General features: G+C 40.9%; 1 long non-coding RNA gene across 2 annotated transcripts in view; it reads left to right on the plus strand.

Moving 5' to 3' along the window:
• LOC126066152 (uncharacterized) overlaps positions 1-21,523 on the plus strand; it is a 44,719-nt gene extending 23,196 nt beyond the window's left edge. For both annotated transcript variants that reach the window (XR_007515012.1, XR_007515013.1), the window contains 2 exons: positions 8,658-8,888; positions 18,417-21,523. This is a non-coding gene — a long non-coding RNA (uncharacterized LOC126066152). The remainder of the gene's footprint in view (positions 1-8,657; positions 8,889-18,416) is intronic.
• The last annotated feature ends 743 nt before the right edge of the window (positions 21,524-22,266 follow it).

A 22,266-nucleotide genomic window follows, 5' to 3' on the forward strand; every position in this document is an offset into this window, starting at 1 on the left:
CACGCACACCATGGCAGTATCACAAGTCCCTTCTGTTCCCCACCCCTCTCTAAAGCACACTGATGCCACCCTTTTGCTCCTAAGGTTCTGACTACTTTTTACTCAGTGTCAGCCTTGTGTCAGGCACTAAGCCAGGTGCTGGAGACACTGGGAACACCAGAATGGGCAAGGACCATGCCCCTAAGAAGCCCTTATTTTAGCAAGAGGCAGAGACAAGTGAATAAATGAACCAGATACGGTTAGATTGTAAAATGTTCTGTGAAAGAACTAAATTGTAAAGAGTGTCAGAGAAGGGGGGTTGTTATCTAGAGTGGTCAGGAAAGGTGTCTCTGAGGAGGAGTTGAGATTTGAGCAGAGGCCAGGGGAGCAGAAGGAGCCAGGAGAAGAGCATTCTAGACAAAGGGAACAGCAAGTGCGAAGGCCCTGGGGCAGGAATGAGCTCTGAGTATTTAAAGCTCAGTGGGCTGTTGAGAGAGAGGGGAGTATAACTGATGAGGTTAGGCAGGTGGGCAGGGGTCAAGTTCCATAGGACCTTACATAGTCTATTAAGAGCAATGAGAAGTCATGGAGGGGTTTTTCCATGTGGGAAAATCTATGTTTCTTTTATGGAATATTCATTATCTTTTTGTCCAAAGTCTCCAAATATTTTGGTTATTTTTGGCTATCAAGATAAACAGATATTTCTATGTATAGATCCAGCACCCATCTATCAATCCATCGTACTGTGTTGGCTTGCATGTTGCTATGATGCTGGAAGCTATGCCACTGTTATTTCAAATACCAGCAGGGTCGCCTTATGGTGGACAGGTTTCAGCAGAGCTTTCAGTCAAGACAGACCAGGCAGAAAGGCCTGGTGATCTACTTCTGAAAATTAGCCAATGAAAACGTTATGGATCACAATAGAACATGACTTGCTTGCTTTGGACACGTCATCAGTAGAGCACAATCACTGGAGAAGGATGTTGTGTTTGGTGAAACAGATGGCCAGTGAGGGTACAGGAAACCCTCAGTGAGATTGATTGGCACAATAGCTACAACAGTGGACTCAAACATAGTAGTGATTGTGAGGATGATGCAGGACCAGGCAATGGGTCATTCTGTTGTATATAAAGTTGCCATGAGTTGGATCAACCCAACAGCAATTATCTCTCTATTACTGTAGACACTTTAACTGCTAGGGATCCATACTGGGCCTTATAAGCTCTAAATTTTAGAGCTAAAAGTAGTCTCTGAAGATCATCTTATGTTATTTAGTATTTTAATTTTCTAAATATTATTTGATTATAAAAATGATACACGCTGAATCCATTGAGCGTGTTTGGGTACGTACACGTAATGAAAACTCAACTAATTTGCTTAAACCACAAAGGCTATTTTTTGACCTGTGTTTGACTAACGAGTACAACAGTATGTGAGCTTCATGCATGGAGTCTATTTCCCCACCCCTGGATGCTGAGGTAAGCCACGTGGCTTGCTTTGGACAACAGAATGAGGCAGAGATGATTACCTGACAGCTCTGAGCCTAGGCCTCAAGAGGCCTCATAGTTTTCACTTGTTCTTTTGTGTTTCTGCTGTTGCTATTGGAAGAACATGCCTGGCTAGTGTGTTGGTACCAGGAGAAGGGTGAGAGGCACACGGAGCACAGTCACCCCAGCCAGTCCCCCCTAGATCACCCAGCCTTGATGGCTAACCCTCAGATGTGTGAGCAAGCTCCCCTAAAATCAGCAGAGCCACCCAGCCAAGCCCACCTAGATCAACCAACCCCTACCCAACCCAGAGGTCCAAGAGCTGAATGAATTCTTGTTGTTCGCCACAAAAAGGTTGTGGTTGTATATTATTTGGCAGTGGCACTGTGGAAGAAAAGGCCTGGTCATCTGCTTCCATAAAAAAGACAGGAAAACCCTATGGGGTAGTTCTACTCCATACCACATGGGGCGCCGTGAGTCGGAATCGACTCGATGGCACAAGGTAACAACAAGCCAATATGGTGGGATTTCTCAGGCTTGCAGAGGATACCTGTAATAGATTGAATTGTGTCCCTCCAAAATATGTGTCAACTTGGTTAGGCCATGTGTGGTTGTCCTCTATTTTGTGACTGTAATTTTATGTTAAAGAGGATTAGGGTGGGATTGTAACACCCTTACTAAGGTCACATCACTGATCCAATGTAAAGGGAGTTTCCCTGGGGTGTGGCCTGCACCACCTTTTATCTTAGGAGAGATAAAAGGAAAGGGAAGCAAGCAAAGAGTTGTGGACCTCATATCACTAAGAAAGTAGTGCCGGGAGCAGAGCGTGTCCTTTGGACCCGGGGTCCCTGTGTGGACAAGCTCCTAGTCTGGGGGAAGGTTGATGAGAAAGCCTTCCCCTGGAGCTGACGCCCTGAATTTGGACTTTTAGCCCACTTTACTGTGAAGAGGAAACCCTGGTTGGTGTTAGTGGTTAAGAGCTATGGTGCTAGCCAAAAGGTCGGCAGTTCAAGTCTAGCAGGTGCTCCTTGGAAACTCTATGGAGCAGTTCTAATCTGTCTTATAGGGTCACTATGAGTTGCAATCGACTCAACAGCAATGGGTTTGGTTTAGTTTTGGTTACTATGAAGAAATAAATTTCCTCATTGTTAAAGCCATCCACTTGTGGTATTTCTGTTACAGGAGCACTAGATGTCTAAGACTTTGGAGATGATGTGGGGTAGGAAGATATTACAGAATGCTGTGAGTAGACACGGAAACCCTGGTGGCATAGTGGTTAAGTACTACAGCTGCTAACCAAGAGGTCAGTAGTTCGAATCTGCCAGGCACTCCTTGGAAACTCTATGGGGCAGTTCTACTCTGTTCTGTAGGGTCACTATGAGTTGGAATCGACTCGACGGCAGTGGGTTTTTTGGTTTTGGGTGAGTAAGCACTGAAGTTTCAGGCACATGAAGGGAGAAATATTCCAGACACTGACAAAGAATATACTCTGAATGGTCACACATGACCCAGGGGTGGAATTCTAGGGTCAGGGTTAACCTCATCTCTCATGGCCTGAATATAGGGCCACTGAGGCCAAGGGAGTCGACAAAGAACTGCACATCAGCCAGAAGGTGCTGGAATCAAGACAAAGGATTCTTTCCTCTATTCAGAGCCATGAAGCATTCACGCCTAGCAGTCACGGAGCTGCTTTGCTTATAGAGGAGCCAAGAAAGGCATAAATAGAGCTGGCAGAGGCTCAGACACCAAAAGCAGGGGGAAATTGCAGATTAAAAATCCCCAAAGCTCCCCATTCTGAAAAGATGAAAACAATCGGAGACAGGTTATGCACTCTCAGGTGGAAAGGAGGAACCCATAATCAAAAATACCAGAGCCAACACTCAGTGGCCAGATCTTGGTTTCTAACACCACTCTTAAAAGGGACCGGGGCTCCCCGGAGAAATGCCTGACTTTAGAGCTGGGCCAGGAAATAAAAAAGATGAGTCTGGAGGATCTTGTAGTGCCAGGAATTAAGGAAGCACTCAAACAAAAACAAAATTCACATACAGCCAATGATAGGGGTATGTCAAAAGGACACACGAGCCAACGGAAAGAGTTTCCAATAGCGAAGGCTAGAACAAGTTGAGCAACAAAATAAAGTAGTATTGGATTAGAGCCCAAAGTATAAGCTAAATATCCATAAGTCCATACTGACATAAATAAATGTTATTATTGTTAGCTGCCATGGAGTCAGCTCCCGACTCAGGGCAACCCCATACACGATGGAATGAAATGTGGCCCAGTCCTGCACCATCCCTACGATGGGTTGTGGATTGGACCATTGTAATCCATAGGGTTTTCATTGGCTGAGTTCCAGAAGGAGATAGCCTGGTTTTCCTTCCTCATCCGTCTTAGCCTGGAAGCTCATAGCAACAAACCTGTTCAGTGACATAGCAACACTCAAGCTTCCACTGACAGATGGGTGGTGGCTGTGCGTGAGGTGCATTGATCAGGAATTGAACCCTAGTCTCCTGCATGGAAGGCAAGAATTCTACCACTGAGCCACCATTGCCCTCATGAGTAAAGAAAGAGAGAGAGAGAGAGAAATATATAAATGGGTGAAACAGACAAATCTCTGGTGTAGAAGATTCAAAATTATGTAGATCGTTTGCTCTAAGTGAGGTGGCACATAACTCCCAACTCCGTAAGTGTGGGCTATGCATACTGACTTGCTTCCAAAGAGGGGGAAGAAAAAGGATAACTTTACAGTGGAGAAGGCTGACAAACACCATCTCAACCAGGTGATCAAAATCAGCATCAACAGTGGTAAGTTACTTTGACAGTATGTACACTTGATGTGATGTGATCAGAATGACACTCTATCTCCATGGTCTTCCTCCACAAAACACAGCACCCTAGTCTGACTATGAAAAAATAAAAATCATACAAATCCCAATTGAGGGGCATCCTACAAAACACCTGACCAGGACTCCTCAAAACTATCAAGATCATCAAAAACAAGGAAAACCTGAGAAACTGTCATAGCCAAGAGGAGCCTAAGGAGATATGACCCCTATATGTCATGTGGTGTCCTAGATGGGATCCTGGAAGAGAAAAAGGGCATTAAGTAAAAACTAAGGAAATCTGAATAAAGCCTGGGCTGTGATTAGTAACAATGTATCAGTGTTGGTTCATTACTTGTGGCCAATGTATCATACTAACATCAGATGCTTATAAAAGAGGAACTTGGGTGTGCAGTATAATGGTAACTCTCTGGACTGTCTTCACAACTTGTCTGCAAATTTTAATCTATTTTAAAATAAAAAGTATATGTAAAAAAATACTGAACCAAGGGGATCCCTTGAGGACAAATGCATAAGGCTAAGGTAGCCTAAGGGTTAAAAGCATGGATTTCAAAGTCCAAGAAAGTCACATATGAGTGCAGCTTGCCACACACTTATTGTGTGACCCTGAGGAAGTCACATAACTTCCCAGAATTTCAACTTCCTCATCTGTAAAATGTGTTCGCCCTGGTGCCTTCTGCACAGAATGGTGGTCAGATATGAAGAAGATCACGTAGATAAGCTGTGAGACATATAGCAGGCAATACCTTGTGGCTATCATTATCTTCCATCACCCATCTGTCAGTTTGTCATGCTATAGTGGCTTACATGTTGCTGTGATGCTGGAAGCTATGCCACCAGTGTCTCAAATACCAGCAGGGTCACCATGGTGGACAGGTTTCAGCAGAGCTTCCAGACTAAGATACACCAGGAGGAAAGGCCTGCTGATCTACTTCCGAAAACAAGCCAAAGCAAACCTTATGGATCACGACAGAGCATTGTTCAATACTGTGCTGGAAGATGAGCCCCCCTAGGTTGGAAGGCACTCAAAATACACAGAGACCACAACAATGAACTTGAGCATATTGACAGTGAAGATGGCACAGTTCATTCTGTTATGCATAATGTTGCTATGAGTAGGAGCAAACTCAACAGCAACTAACAACATTATCACCATTGTTTTGTTTTGTTTCCAGTAAGAAAAATGAATCAGGATAATCCTACTTTCCTGACCAGTAATAAAAAAAAAAAAAAAAAATTTTTTTTTAAGGGACTAATTGCCCCTAATAGGTTATGCGTGATGAAAATACAAAATGATTTTAATAACATCTTCCAGCGCTATATTGGATAATATTCTATTGTGATCATTGGGTTTTCATTGGGCTAATTTTTGGAAGTAGATTGCCAGGACTTTCTTCCTAGTCTGTCTTACTCTGAAGGCTCTACTGAAAACTGTCCACTATAGGTGGGCCTGCTGGCAGGGATTTGAGAGTTATGGTGGGATGGTAGACAGTATTTTCTGTTCATGATTCTTCCTTCCCTCTCACCTTGCCATAGCTTCAATGTAGACAGAGTGGACTCGCCCACCCCAACATGTATGGCCCATGGGAAGACATGATGCAAACAGAGGCCTTAAACATGCTTGTGCCCTGCAGCTTGGCCTCTTGTACATTTGCCATCAGCAGGAGGCAAGTATGTTCCAGGTAACCACGGCTCCTTCTTCCAGGGCCCACCATGAGAGAGACATGGAACAGACCTGAATCCAAGCCCAACAAATCATGGCTGATACCCAGACCCATGGGAGAGAAATAAATGTTACTGGTTATAAGCCACTAAGATACCAGTGTTACTAAACAGCATTATCCCAGCAATAGCTGACTAATAAGTGGATCATTACAGAAATATTTGGGCACTATCCATGTTTCTTCTCTCTTTTATATGAACTCTGTGGAGAATAACAGTAACCTTTTAGGAAAAGCTAGTGGTGCCTCTCCAAATGCAGACAACCAGAGTGAAAGAGCCAGTGATCTTACCAAAAAAAAAAGTCTTAAATGCTGCTCAAGAATTTCTGCCACAGTCTTTCCTTTGAACCACTTCTCATTTATTTCATTTCATTTACTATTTTCTTTATAGTTATTAATCATCCAAACTGTGTTATTTATAAAGCATCTATTATGCGTTAAACAGAGCATTCATTTCATGAAAATAATCCCTAGGTCACACACTACCTTTGTTAAGTTAGCTTTATTGTCCCCAATTTGAAAAAAAAAAAAATGCAGTCGTGTTGATCTGACTCATGACAACTTCATGTGTGTCAGAGTAGAACAGTGCTTTATAGGGTTTTCGCTGATTTTTCAGAAGTAGATCGCCAGGCCTTACTGCCAAGGCACCTCTGGGTGGACTCAAACTGCCAGCCTTTAGGTTAGCAGCCAAGCATGTTAACTGTTAGTACCACCCCGTGACTTTTTGTCCTTGGGGTATTTCCCACTAAGGATGTACTGTCACAGGGCTATGATTTTAAGTCACTTGTGTGTGGTTTAGTCACCAAGTCAGCACACAGTTAGATTCACTGGTTTCATTTTGCTTTTGACTTGAAAGAACGACTTTTCATTTTCAGTTTGACTTTTTATAATTATAGAAGAAATTTACATGGTTCCCAAGGCAAATCTGTAAAACAAGATCTTTTCAGTACATTCTTACCTTTAAATGTGTCATCTATATTTCTCAGAGATTTTTTTTTAATGTGGAAGATCTTAGATTATACCTATTGGAGGAGATAAATAATGCTAGGTATCATTCAGACTGTAGAAATAATGGGGTATTATTTTTTTTCTCTGGCAAGAAAAATAGTCAGCCCTGAAACTTGGAACCATTTTGTTTCCCCTAACAAGGGCCTGCCTGTCAGTCTTCCATAGTTTTAAAGCCCCACTGCACAGCCTGAATGAAAATGCAATGTCATTATGATTACTGAAATCAATTAAATGTCAAGGTTTTTCCACTTGCACACAGCTTCTGAATGCTTTTCAGAAAATCTTTATTCCCTCTGGGATTTTTTTTACCTTCAGAGTTTTCATAATTAATGTGACAACACAGACCCAGCCATGTCTGTAACTTCCTTCCATAGATACACAAATAGAACACACTCAGCATCAATGGGTGAACTTGCTCATTGCCTTGCCCCAGCTAGAAGCCTTGACCTCATCTTGGAGTCCTCTCCCTGTCCCTTCCCTCGTAGCTAGTTGCCTCTATGTCCTGTTGATTCCACTGCTCAGGTCTCAGGAATCCAGCCTCCCTCTCCTTTCTACCCTGCCTCATCCCTCTACCGGTGTCTTTCATGAGAAATGACAGCAACAGTCTCTTTCCTAGTTTCCCTCCCCTCCAATCACTCTCAATATAGCCACTGAAACAACCTTTCTAGAAAACCACATATCTGATGGTCTTATATTACTGCTTCATAATTATTGATGGCTTCCCATCAATCAAGGAACAAAATCCAAAATCCTCAGTGTGATATCAAGACCTCCTGATCTTTTCATGACCTCGACTTTCGCTGATTCACAGAATGCCTTCTCTGCTATTCCCACCTCATGCTCCCAGAGTATGCCATGTATTTTTATTCCTTTCTGTCTTTGCTCATATTGTTTCCCCGTCCCCGCATCTCCATCTAACCAACTCCTATTTATCCCACAATACCCAATTCATTTAAGAGTCACCTCTCCTATGAATCTCTCTCAATTCCAAGCCCAGACTAATCCCTTCTTCCTCTAAGCTTCTGTTATACTGCATTCAGGCTTTAGTTTAGTATTTATCTTCCATGGAGATGAAGGGTTTAAATACTCATTTCTTATCATAGAATGTGAGTGCCTCAAGAGCACAAACTATCTCACTCACCTTTGAGCCCTTAGCACCAAGCACAGAGTCTGGCACACAGTGAGACATAATAAAAACTTCTTTACTGGTGAAGGACTTAAAGATTAAGCATGGATGTCTTTGAACTGGAGGGAATTGTATAACTTGAAAGGGTTGGAATTCTAAGGTCCTTTTTAAATGGTTATAAAAAAATTCTGCAAAAATATTTTGGGAGGGAGAAAAAGAATGGTTTCTTAGCTTGTCATTGCAGCTATATATAAAACTCTTGTATTAATTATCCACAATTCTCACTGATCATCACTGTTACAATTTAACCATGTAATGCACACCATCATTTTCCAAGCAAGCAGGTTGTTTCTTTGTGATTGTTTTCCAGAAAGTTAGAATGATCCTTGGATGTTAAACAACATGGCTTCAACATCTCACCCTGCTGCATGTTTATCCCTGTTATACACTGTGATTTCTAATTTTATCAAGAACGTTTTCATCTTCTTTCCAGCTACTACTAGAAATGAAACACAGCGGAGCTTCATGACAGACTGATCATAAATGTATCAGGATTCCATCAGAAATACAGCAAAATTCATATCTGTAGATTTAGGCACAGATGACATTCTGGAACACTGATAGCAGGCTTTAGAACACAACGAAGTCATTTTTCACTGGCTGTGTCTCAACAGAAAGGCGTTTGAAAATCATCACTGGGTGATCTTGTTCTCATCCTCAGAAGGTAAGTCTATCACATCTACACTTAGCTGTGATTTCTCTCCTCCAAACTTCCTGAGGGAAGAAACTAAACCAAAAAAAAACCCTTTGCCTACTAGTGGATTTTGACTCACAGTGACCACATAGGACAGAGTAGAACTGCCTCCATAGAGTTTCCTAGGCTGTGAGCTTAGCACAGAAGGAGATCACCAGGTCTTTTCTCCAGAGAAGCTGTGGAGCTTTGGGTTAGCAGCCGAGCACTTAACCACTATGTAACCAGGACTCCTGCGAGAAAGCTAAGAGTGTGGTAAAGCTTAAATTTTACTTAATGAGGTAATGATTTGTCCTCTTTTGTGTGGGAGTGGCTGCAAAAATGAAAGGATAGAGCACAGGAGGTTGTTGTCATTCATGTGTATTTCTAGAACAAGGTAAACCACAATATTGAGGGAATATAGTTTCTCAGCAGCTGAATTATACTCTAGGAAGAGCCTTGGTTTTGCCAGGTGGATACTTCAGTGGGCTCCTTGGGTTAGGGGTAAGAATGGGCTAGAGCGACAGGTGAAGACTGTTTTGGGATTTTGTTTATTTTGTGGTAGTTGTTGTTCTTGTCATTGTTTTTTCAGACTACAGATTGTAATTACCCAGGAGGTGTTAGAAGTTGCAGGGAGAAGAGGAAGAGGAAAGGTGAGACAGGTGTTGGCACAGAGGTCTTATGGGGAAGGTTATAAAGAATGTTAGGCATTGTGCTGGAGGTCCTAGCCAGAGCAATAAGGCAAGAAAAAGAAATAAAAGGCATCCAAATCGGTAAGGAAGAAGTAAAATTATCCCTATTCAGAGATGATATGATCTTATACACAGAAAACCCCAAAGAATCCACAAGAAAACTACTGGAATTAATAGAATACTTCAGCAAAGTATCAGGATATAAGATAAACATACAAAAATTGGTTGGATTCCTCTACATGAACAAAGAGAACTTCAAAAAGGAAATCACCAAATCAGTACTATTTACAACAGCCCCCAAGAGGATAAAATACTTAAGAATAAACCTAACCAGAGACGTAAAAGACTTATACAAAGAAAACTACAAGACACTACTGCAAGAAACCAAAAGAGACCTACAAAAGTGGAGAAACATACCATGCTCATGGATAAGAAGACTCAACATGGTTAAAGTGTCAGTTCTACCCAAAGCTATCTACAGATACAATGCAATCTTGATACAAATTCACTTTTTCATGAAATGGAGAAACATATCATTAACTTCACATGGAAAGGGAAGAAGCCCTGGATAAGTAAAGCATTACTGAAAAAGAACAAAGTAGAAGGCCTCACACTACCTAATTTTAGAAACTTTTATATCACCACGGTGGTAAAAACAGCCTGGTACTGGTACAACAACAGACACATAGACCAATGGAACAGAATTGAGAATCCAGACATAAATTCATCTACCTCTGATCAGCTGATATTTAACAAAGACCAAAGTCCATCAAATGGGGAAAAGACAGTCTCTTTATAAATGATGCTGGCATAACTGAATATACATCTGCAAAAAAAAATAAAACAAGACCCATACCTCACACCATGTACAAAACCTAACTCAAAATTGAGCAAAGACCTAAAATATAAAATCTAAAATGATAAACATCATGGAAGAAAAAACAGAGACAACATTAGGAGCCCTAATATATGGCATAAACAGAATACAAACCATAACTAACAATGCACAAACCCCAGAAGAAAAACCTGCACCAAACCAAACCCATTGCTGTTGAGTCAATTCTGACTCATAGCAACCCTATAGGAAAGAGTAGAACCGCCCCATAGAGTTTCCAAGGAGCACCTGGTGGATTTGAACTGCCAACCTTTTGTTAGCAGCCGTAGCACTTAACCACTATGCCACCAGCGTTTCCACACCATAAGAGAAACCAGATAAATGAGAGCTCCTAAAAATCAAACCCTTATGCTCATCAAAAGACTTCACCAAAAGAGTAAAAAGAAAACCTACAGACTGGGAAAAAAAATTTGGCTATGACATATCCAATAAGGGTCTAATCTCTAAAATCTACAAGATACTGCAATACCTCAACAACAAAAAGATGAATAAGCCAATTAAAAAATGGGCAAAGAATATGAACAGGCACTTCACTAAAGAAGACATTCAGGTAGCCAACAGATACATGAGGAAATTCTCACGATCATTAGCCATTAGAGAAATGCAAATCAAAACTGCAATGAGATTCCATCTCACTCCAACAAGGCTGGCATTAATCCAAAAAACACAAAATAATAAATGTTGGAGAGGTTGCGAAGAACTGGAACACTTATACACTGCTGGTGGGAATGTAAAATGGTACAACCACTTTGGAAATCAATTTTGCACTTCCTTAAAAAGCTAGAAATAGAAGTACCATATGATCCAGCAATCCCACTCCTTGGAATATATCCTAGATAAATAAGAGCCATCACACAAATAGATACATGCACACCCATGTTCATTGCAGCACTATTCACAATAGCAAAAACATGGAAACAACTTAGGTGCTCATCAATAGATATATGGATAAACAAATTATGGTACATACACACAATGGAATACTACCCGATGTTAACAATGATGAATCCTAGAAACATCTCATAACGTGGATGAATCTGGACGGCATTATGCTGAGTGAAATTAGTCAGCCACAAAAGGACAAATATTGTATGAGACCACTATTACAAGAAAAGTTTTAAACACATAAGAAAACATTCTTTGATGGCTATGAGGGTGGGGAGGGAGGGAGAGAAATTCACTAACTAGCTAGTAGATAAGAATCATCTTAGGTGAAGGGGAAGTCAGCACAATTGGACTAAAGCAAAAGCTAAGAAGTTTCCTGAATACAACCAAACACTTCCAGGGACAGAGTAGCTGGGGCTGGGCCTGGGGACCACGGTTTCAGGGGACGTCTAGGTCAATTGGCAATAACAAAGTTTATTAAGAAAATGTTCTGCATCCCACTTTGGTGAGTGGCGTCTGGGGTCTTAAAAGCTTGTGAGCGGTCATCTAAGAAGCATCAATTGGTCGCAACCCACTTGGAGCAAAGGAGAATGAAGAACACCAAAGACACAAGGAAAATATTAGCCCAAGAGACAAAAGGGCCATATAAACCAGAGACTCCATCAGCCTGAGACCAGAAGAACTAGATGATGCCTGGCTACCATCAGTGACTGCCCTGACAGGGAACACAACAGAGAGGCCCTGACGGAGTGGGAGGAAAGTGCTGAGCAGAACTCAGATTCACGTAAAAAGACCAGACTTAATGGTCTGCACATGCCAGAGGAACTCCCAGAAGCCATGGCCCTTGGCCGCTCTGTTAACCCAGAACTAAAACCATTCCTGAAGCCAACTCTTCGGACAAAGACTGGACTAGAGCATAAAACATAAAATAACACTTGTGCAGGGTGTGCTCCTTAGGTTCAATCAGATACACGAGAGCAGCTGGGCGACTCCTGCCTGGAGGCAGGATGAGAAGGCAAGACGGGGCAGGCACTGGTCGGATGGACACAAGAAACCGGGTGGGAAGGGGAGTGTGCTGTCACATTATAGGGATTGCAACTAATGTCACATAACGATATGTATATAAATTTTTGTATGAGAAATAACTTAAGCTGTAAACTTTCGCCTAAAGCACAATTAAAAAAAAATGTTAGGAAGTTTTTGCTCTGCCATCCAAACCAAAACTCAACCCATTGCTCTTGATTCACTTCCGACTCACAGCACCCCCTGTGCTAACACAGTAGGACTGCACTCCGTGTGGTTTTCGTGGCTGTGATCCTTATAGAGGCAGATTGCCAGAGCTTGCTTCCGTGGTGCCACCGAGTGGGTTTGGATCGCCAACTTTTAGGTTAACAGTCGAGCGCAAACTGTTTGCTCTGGCACGTGTAGAGTAAACTCCCTCCCTAGTGTTCCCACAGCAATTTCAGGAAGACACCCACTGCTCGTTTACATCCTAGGTAGTTTAGCCTTTGTTTGTTTTGTAAGGTTCAGCCGAAGTGCTGAGACTTGCTTTGAGGTGGGCTCAGAGGTTTCCATTAAGATGTGGTCGTATGTTAACTGCAAATATAAAGGCTCATTGTAGCAGCTAGAATGCTTTCAGTTGCAAAAAGCAGAAATCCAACTTAAAATAATGTGGACAATAAAAGAAATGTATTGATTCATATGAATTAAAATGGATCAAGTTTAGTTTCAGAAACAGCTTTATCAGGGTGCTGACTATTTCTCTGCAGTTTTCCTTTCTTTTTTTAATTGTTTTAGGTGAAACTTTACAGAGCAAATTAATTTCTTATTAAACAATTAATACACAAATTGTTTTGTAACAGTGGTTACCAATGCTATGATGTGTCAACATTCTCCCCTTCTCCACCCCAGGCTTTCTGTTTCCATTCGTCCAGTTTTCCTGTTCCTTCTTGCCTTCTCGTCTTTACTTTGGGGCTGGTGTGCCCATTTAGTCTTGTATACATGATGGAACTACGAAGCACATTCCTCTTGTGTATTATCGTTTGCCCTAAAAACCTGTCTAATCTTTGGCTGAAGGGTAAACCTCGGGCATGACCTCAGTACTGAGTTAAAAGGGTGTCTCAGGGCCATACTCTTGGGGTTTCTCCAGTCTCTGTCAGATCAGCAAGTCTGGTCTTTTTTTGGTGAATTTGAATTTTGTTCTACATTTTTCTCCCACTCCTTTCAGGACCGTCTATTACGATACCTGTCAGAGTAGTTGATAGCGGTAGCCAGGGACCATCTAGTTGTTCTGTGCTCAGTCGGGCAGAGGTTGTGATAGTTGTGGTCCATTCATCCTTTGGACTCATCTTTCCCTTGTATCTTTGGTTTTCTTCATTCTCCCTTGCTTCAGTCGGGGTGAGACCAGTGGACTATCTTAGATGGCTGCTCACCAGCTTTTAAGACCCCAGATGCTACTCACCATGATCAGAAATACAACATTTTCTTAATAAACTGTGTTATGTCAATTGAGCTAGATGTCGCCCGAGAATGGGATCCCCAGCCCTCAGCCCAGTAACTCGGTCCCTCAGGGGGTTGGATGTGTCTGTGAAGCTCTGTGACTTTGCCGTGGTCAAGTTGTGCTGACTTCCCCAGTGTTGTGTACTGTTTTACCCTTCACCAAAGTTACCGTTTATCGACTATCTGGTTAGTGTTTTTCCCTCCTCAACCCTCCCCTCCCTTGTATCCAGCAAAAATTTTTCTCTCTGTGTGTAAACCTTTTCTTGAGTTTTTAAAATAGTGGTCTCATACAGTATTTCTCCTTTTGTGATTGACTTATTTCAGTCAGCGTATTGCCCTCCAGATTCATCCACATTGTGAGATGTTACGCAGATTCACCACTGTTCTTTATCATTGCATAGTATCCCATTGTGTCTATGACCATAGTTTGTCTATCCATTCATCCGTTGATGGGCACTTAGGCTGTTTCCACCTTTTTGCTATTGTGAACAATGCTGCAATGAACATGGGTGTGCATATGTCTATTCCTGTGACAGCTCTTATTTCTCTAGGTTAAACTCCTAGGAGTAGGATTGCTACATTGTATGGTATTTCTATTTCTAGCTTTTTAAGGAAATGCCATATCATTTCCCAAAATGGTTGTACCATTTTGCATTCCCACCAGCAGTGCGTAAGAGTTCCAATTTCCCCGCAACTTCTCCAACATTAGTTATTTTGTTTCTTTTCTTTTTTTTTGATTAGTATGAGCAATGTCAGGGTGAGAAAGTATCTTGTTCTAGTTTTGATTTGCATTTCTCTAATGGCTAGTGATCTCAAGCTTTCCTCATGTGTCTCTTAGCCCCCTGAATGTCTTCTTTAGTGAAGTGTCTGTTCATATCCTTTGCCCATTTTTTAGTTGAATTTTTTGTCTTTTTATTTTAGAGGTGTTGGATTTTCCTGTAGATTTTAGAGATCAGACCTTTGTCGGATTTGTCATAGCCAAAAATTTTTTCCCAGTCCGTAGGCTCTCTTTTTACTCTTTTGGTGAAGTCTTTTGATGGGCATAAGTGTTTAATTTTTAGACGATCCCTTTTATCTAGCTTATCTTCTGGTGTTTGTGTATTGTTAGTTATGGTTTGTGTCCTATTTATGCTGTGTATTAGGGCCTCTAATGTTGGCCCTAGTTTTTCTTCTATGACCTTTATAGTTTTTGGTTTTATATTTAGGTCTTTGATCTGTTTTGAATTAGTTTTTGTGTATGGTGCGAGGTATGGGCCCTGTTTTGCCAGCCCTATTTTTAAAAAGACTGTCCTTTCCCCATTGTCAAAGATCAACTGCCCATAGGTAAATGGATTTACATGTGGGTTCTCAATTCTGTTCCATTAGTCAATGTGTTAGTCGTTGTACAAGTCCCAGGCTGTTTTGACTACCTTGGCTGTATAGTAGGTTCTGACGTCAGCTAGTGAAAGTCCTCCTACTTTATTCTTTTTGCTCAATAGTTCTTTAATTACCTGGGACCTCTTTCCTTTCCATATAAAGTTAATGATTAGTTTTTCCATCTCAGTGAAGAAGGCTGTTGGTATTTGGATTGGAATTGCATTGTTTTTGTAGATTGCTTTGGGTAGAATTGACATTTTCATAGTGTTGAGTCTACCTATCCATGAGCATGGTATGTTTTTCCATTTATGTAGGCCTCGTTTGGTTTCTTGCAGTTGTGTTTATAATTTTCTTTGCATAAGTCTTTTACATTGCTGGTTAGATTTATTCCTAAGCATTTTATTTTTTTAGGGGCTATTATAAATGGTACTGCTTTCTTGAATTTCTTTTCATAGTTCTCTTTATTGGTTTATAGGAATCCAATTGATTTTCATGTTTATCTTGTATCTTGCTACTCTGCTGAATCTTTCTGTTAGTTACAGTAGTTTTCTTGTGGAGTCTTCAGGGTTCTCTATGTATATTATCATATCATCCACAAATAGGGACAGTTTTACTTCTTTCTTACCAATTTGGATACCCTTTCTTTTCTTGCCTCATTGCTCTAGCTAGGTCTTCCAGCACAATGTTAAATAGGAGTGGTGATAAAGGGCATCCTTGTCTTGTTCCCATTCTCAGGGAAAATGTTTTTAGCCTCAGTCCTTTGAGAACTGTATTGGCTGTTGCTTTTGTATAAGTGCCCCTTATTATGTGGAGGAATTTCCCTTCTATTCCTATATTACTGGGAGTTTTTATCAGGTATGGGTGTTGGGCTTTATCGAATGCCTTTCTGCATCGATTAAGATGATCATGTGATTCTTTTATTTTGTTTTATTTATGTGGTGGATTATGTGATTGATTTCTAATGTTGAACCATCCTTGCGTACCTGGTATGAATCCCACTTGGTCATGATGTATTATTTTTTTGATACAATGCTGAATTCTATTGTCTAGAATTTTGTTGAGAATTTTTGCATCTATATTCAAGAGAGATATTGGTCTATAATTCTCTTATAGTGTCTTTGCCTGGTTTTGGTATCAGGGTTATGCTGGATTCATAGAATGAATTTGGAAATATTCCTTCCTTTTCTATGTTCTGAAATAGTTTGAATAGTACTGGGATGAGCTCTTCTCTGAATGTTTGGTAGAATTCTCCAAAGAAGCCATCTTGCCAGGAGTTTTTTTGTTGTTGGGAGCTTATTATTATTATTTATTGCTTTTTTCAATCTGTTCTCTCGTTATGGGTATGTGAAATTTTCTGCCTCAAGCTTGTGTTAGTTTAGGTAGGTACTGTTTTTCTAGAAATTTGTCCATTCCTTTAGGTTTTCAAGTTTGTTGGCAGGCAGTTTTTCATAGTACTCCGTTATGACCCTTTTTATTTCAGTTGGGTCTGTTGTATTTCATTTTGTATTTGTATTACTTGCTTTCTCTTCTGTTTTGATTTTGTCAGTTTGACCAATGGTTTGTCAATTTTGTTGATCAACTTTTGGTTTCGTTGATTCATTCTATTATTTTTCTATTCCGTATTTCTTTATTTCTGCTTTGATCTCTATTATTTCTTTTCTTCTGGCAGCTGTGGGCTTCTTTTGCTGTTCTCTTTCTATTTGTTCGAGCTGTAGTGCTAATGTTTTGATTTTGCCCTTTTCTTCTGTTTTGTTGTGTGCACCTATTGCTATAAATTGACCTTTGAGCATTGCCTTCGCTGTGTCCCAAATTTTGGTATGATGTGTTTTCATTCTCATTTGATTATAGAAATTTTTATTCCATCTTTGATTTCTTCTATTACCCAGTGGTTTTTAAACAAGGTTTTATTCTGTTTCCATGTTTTTTATTTCGTTCCTTGCTCTTCCTGTTATTAATCTCTGCTTTTATGGCATTATTATCAGAGAAGATTCTTTGTATTATATCAGTGTTTTGGATTTTCTTGAGGGTTGCTTCGTGGCCTAAGATGTGGTCTATTCTGGAGAATACTCCATGTGCACTGGAAAAGAATGTATAATTTGCTGCTGTTGGGTGGAGAGTTTGACATATGTCTATGAGGTCAAGATGGTTGATTGTGGCCTTTAGATCTTCTGTATCTTTGTTGAGTTTCTTTCTAGATGTTCTGCCCTTTACTGAGTGGTGTGTTGAAGTCTTCTACTGTTATTGTGGAATTGTCTATGTCTCTTTTCAGTGCTGTTAGAATTTGTTTTATATATTTTGGAGCCCTGTCATTGGGTGCATAGATATTTATTATGGTTATTTCATCATGGTGGATTGTCCCTTTAATCATTATATAATGTTCTTCCTTGTCTTTTATGGCTTTTTTTTTTTTTTTTGCCTTAAAGTCTGTTTTATCTGAGATTAGTATTGCCACTCTTGCTCTTTTTTGGTTGCTGTTTGCTCCATGTATTTTTTTTCATCGTTTGATTTTTAATATATTTATGTCTTTGTGCCTAAGGTGTGTCTCTGGTAGACAGCAAATTGATAGGTCATTTTTTTTAATCCATTCTTTCACTCTCTGTCTCATTACAGATGTATTTAAGCCATTTATATTCAGTGTGATTATTGATGGGTATGAATTTATTACCATCATTTTGTAGTGTGTGTGTGGTTTTTGCGTGTATGTATGTGGTGCTAAGGTTTTCTTTGTTCCTCTTATTCTCCTGTGCTGAGTTCCTTTTGTTTGTGGAATTTCATTTTCATTATGATAGATTTTGTGTTTACTGGATCTTTATGTTTTTCTTTATTTTAATGAGTAGGTTTGTTAATTTTCTTTGTGGTTTCCTTGAAATTTTCCCTTATCTTCCCAAGTTTGTACCAGTCTATTATCACTTCATATTCAGCTTGACTTCCTCTCCATTTGAAATTTCTATACCTACACCATGTATTCCCCCTTATATTGTTCTGATGCTCTTGTCCTTTTCAGATTGACATCTCTAGTTCCCTGTTTTAAGTCTTTTAGTTTTGTTTTATCCTTACGGGTTGATTACCTAGGTCAGCATCTGGCTGATATTGGCCTGTGTCCTAGATTCAGGTTGCTGCCTGGTGTTGTTGTTTCTCCAACTCTCTGCAGTATTCTTGATTATACCTTCTTCTATATGATGGTTTATTTTTCAGACTCACTTTTATCATGGTGACAAAATGACTGGAACAGTTCCACACACAACATCTTACTGAAGAAAGGAGAAAGCTTCTTTACCTCAACCACAAACAAAATTCTGGATTTCACCCTAATTGAACCAACCTGAGTCACATGCTCACCTCTGAATAATCACTATGACCTGCTGTCATGGACTGAATTATGTCCCCCCAAAAAATGTGTGTATCAACTTGGTTGGGCCATGATTCCTGTATTGTGTGGTTGTCCTCTATTTTGTGATTGTAATTTTATGTTGAGAGGATTAGGGTGGGATTGTAACACCACCCTTATTCAGGTCACCTCCCCGATCCTGTGTAAAGAGAGTTTCCCTGGGGTGTGGCCAGTACCACCTTTTGTCTCTCAAGAGATAAAAGGAAAGAGAAGCAAGCAGAGTTGGGGACCTCATACCACCAAGAAAGCAGCACCAGGAGCAGAGTGCATCCTTTGGATCGGGGGTCCCTGCTCCTGAGAAGCTCCTCGACCAGGGGAAGATTGAGGACAAGGACCATTCTCCAGAGCCAACAGAGACAGAAATCCCTCCCCTGGAGCTGACACCCTGAATTTGGACTTGTAACCTACTAGACTGTGAGAGAGTAAATTTCTCTTTGTTAAAGCGATTCACTTGTGGTATTTCTGTTACAATAGCACTAGATGACTAAGACAGAGTTTGGTACCAAGAGAGTGGAGTACTGTTCTAACAGATACTTAAAATGTGGAAACGGTTTTGAAACAACAGAGGGCCAGCAGCAGCAGAGAACCTGCAGCAGCAGTGACAGAGAACCAGCAGCAGCAGAACCAAGAGACCAGAGCCAGACAGCGCTGGAGCCAACCCACGGAGCGAGAGAGCTGAGTGCCTGTGCGCAGGAGACTTCCTGGCCAAGTGGGGTGCCTCCAGGCACCTACTGGTAGAGCTACAGAGCTTTGGAACCCTTGCCCCAGCAGGGCAGCTGAAGAGACAAAGAACACAAGCCGAGCTGCCTCAGTCAGTCTCAAAAGGTATGGCCATGACCTCAGGGGTTTCAAAAGGTGGAGCCATGGCCTCTGGTGTTTCTAAGGGTAGATTGCCACTCAGATGGACTAAAACAATTGTGTGCCTAAAGCCGAGGGAGCAGAGTTGTTGTCCCGGTGGGCCTGGAAGACGGCGCTGAAGCCCAGGGCCAAGGGGCCTCCGCTCAGAATCCGGAGAGTGTGGCCAATACCTAGAGTCTGGAAGGCAGGGCTATTGTGTAAATGGTCTAAGAGAACAGAGGATTATTTTCAAAGCCTTGAGGGCTAATGTAATGTGTTCTGCTGACCTGCTTGGTACCTGTTATCCCTTCTTTCCCTCCAGTTTCTCCCATTTGTAATAGAAATGTCTAGCTTGTGCCTGTTCTGCCACTGTACCTTTGGAAGCGGATAACTTGTATTCTAGATTTCACAAATGAAGAGGAATTTTTGGATTTTGGACTTGGAGTTAAGACTTTCACTATGATATGATGGGGTGAATATGTTTTGCATGTTGCAAGGATGTAATTTTGGGGGGGCCAAACAGTGGAATGTCATGGATTGAATTATGTCTCCCCAAAAATGTGAATATCAACTTGGTTGGACCATGATTGCCAGTATTGTGTGGTTGTCCTCCATTTTGTGATTGTAATTTTACGTTGAGAGGATTAGGGTGAGATTGTAACACCACCCTCACTCAGGTCACCTCCCTGATCCAAGGTAAAGGGAATTTTCCTGGGGTGTGGCCTGCACCACCTTTTATCTCTCAAGAGATAAAAGGAAAGAATTGGGGACCTCATACCATCAAGAAAGCAGCACCAGGAGCAGAGCTTGTCCTTTGGACCTGGGGTCCCTGAGCCTGAGAAGCTTCCTGACCAGGGGAAGATTGAGGACAAGGACCTTCCTCCAGAACCAACAGAGAGAGATAGCCTTCCCCTGGAGCTGACACCCTGAATTTGGACTTGTAACCTACTAGACTGTGAGAGAATGAATTTCTCTTTGTTAAAGCCATCCACTTGTGGTATTTCTGTTACGGCAGCACCAGATGACTAAGACACTTAACAAGTTCAGATGGGGTTAAGCTGGGGTTGTGTGCTCATCTCAGAAACAGGATTTTCTGTTTGGTGTAGATGAACTGGGTGGGGTTTACCTCTGGAACCCTAATCCATATGACGTTTATTTGGAGAGCAGATACATAGACGCTGCTCAGAGAGTCAACAGCTAGTGGTACTTTTTCTGGGGATTTAAAATGTTTCTTTCACTCAGCTTTGACCCTCCAATGCAACATTAAGCCACTCTGCTACTTCTCCAATCAATTGACTGTGTTCACAACTGTTCTTTGCCTAATATATTTTATCAGCCTCTCCCAACACTATTAAAAAAGAGTTCATGGATTTGAACATTAGTTAGTAACAAAGAACCTTGATGTTGTATACGAGCTCAACAATTTACAGTGCCTTCTTTCCACTGTTTGCATTTTGTACCTTTTGCTCCCTTTGTCAGGCAGCATAGCACCATGATAGGGGATTTGGACTCTGGAACTGGACCAAATGACTTTGTAGATTGGCTCTGCCACACACGAGCTGTGGACCTTGGATAATTTACTTAACCCGGGTGGGCCTCGGTTTCCTTATCTGTAAAATGAGGGTAATACGAACACCCACTTTTAGAGTTACTGCAAGAACCAAACGATATAATGATGAGCACCGAACCATTCTTGGCTTGGTGCCTAGCACATAGCAAATGCTCCGTGTATGTGGTGATGATGATGATGATGGTGGTGGTGGTGACGATGACAGATAATCAGCCTTATTAGCTCTTGCTTTGTCCTTCCCAGCTAAGTGGAGTCGGACACCACAAAATGTGACACTTTCCATAGCTCAAGTAACAAAACCTGAGGTTTACATAAAAAATATTCCCCACAAATTCTGAACATTTGCTCTTGGTCAAGGACTTAATACAATCACAAGCACCTAAATTCAAGGGACACAAAAATCTGAAGTTGGCATTTATATGACACTGACATAAAAATAAATAGAAAAGGAAAACTGGGGCCAAGGAGTTAAGCAAGTAATTGTAGCACTTGGAATTTGAAAATATGAAGGTGAATAATAAATTATTTATAATAATTAATACTATTAATATTAAAATATTAAAGAGTTTCTTCCAGAAGAGTTGTACCATCCTTATTTCACACTCAGCATCATCTTCAACAAGGAACAATACTTGGGCACCAAGTGTGAAGACAGTGGGAGTCATTTACATGATAAAAAAGGCATCAAGTTCTTAGTGGAAGAATGCCCCTCTCTCTCTCCCAATCCCCTCCAACAGAAATTTAATTTAAAAAATCCAAAAACTTCTGCACAGCCACTGTGGAAAAGAGTGTGGTGGTTCCTCAAAAAGTTGAACCTAGAACTACCATATGACCCAGCAAGTCCAATCCTAGGTATTTACCCAGAAAAAGTGAAGGCAAGAAGGCAAACAGAAACCTGTACACCCATGTTTATTGCAGCACTTTTCACAATAGCCAAAAGGTGGGAACAATTTAAATGTCCATCGACAGACAAACAAAATGTGGTACATACATACACACAATGGACTATTACTCAGCCATAAAGAGAAATGAAGTCCTGATGCATACCACTACACGGCTGAATCTTGAAAACATCACGCTGAGTGAAATAAGTCCAGTCGCAAAAGGACAAATACTTCATGATCTCACATATATAAAATAAGCAAAAATATATGAAATCCAGAGATAATTAGTTGTTAGTGGGGGGGGGGAGGGAGAGTTGTTGCTTAGGTGACACTGAGTTTGTGTTAGTGGCAGTGGAAGGATTTAGA

Source organism: Elephas maximus, chromosome 22 (assembly GCF_024166365.1).
Source record: "Elephas maximus indicus isolate mEleMax1 chromosome 22, mEleMax1 primary haplotype, whole genome shotgun sequence".
NCBI lineage: Eukaryota > Metazoa > Chordata > Mammalia > Proboscidea > Elephantidae > Elephas > Elephas maximus.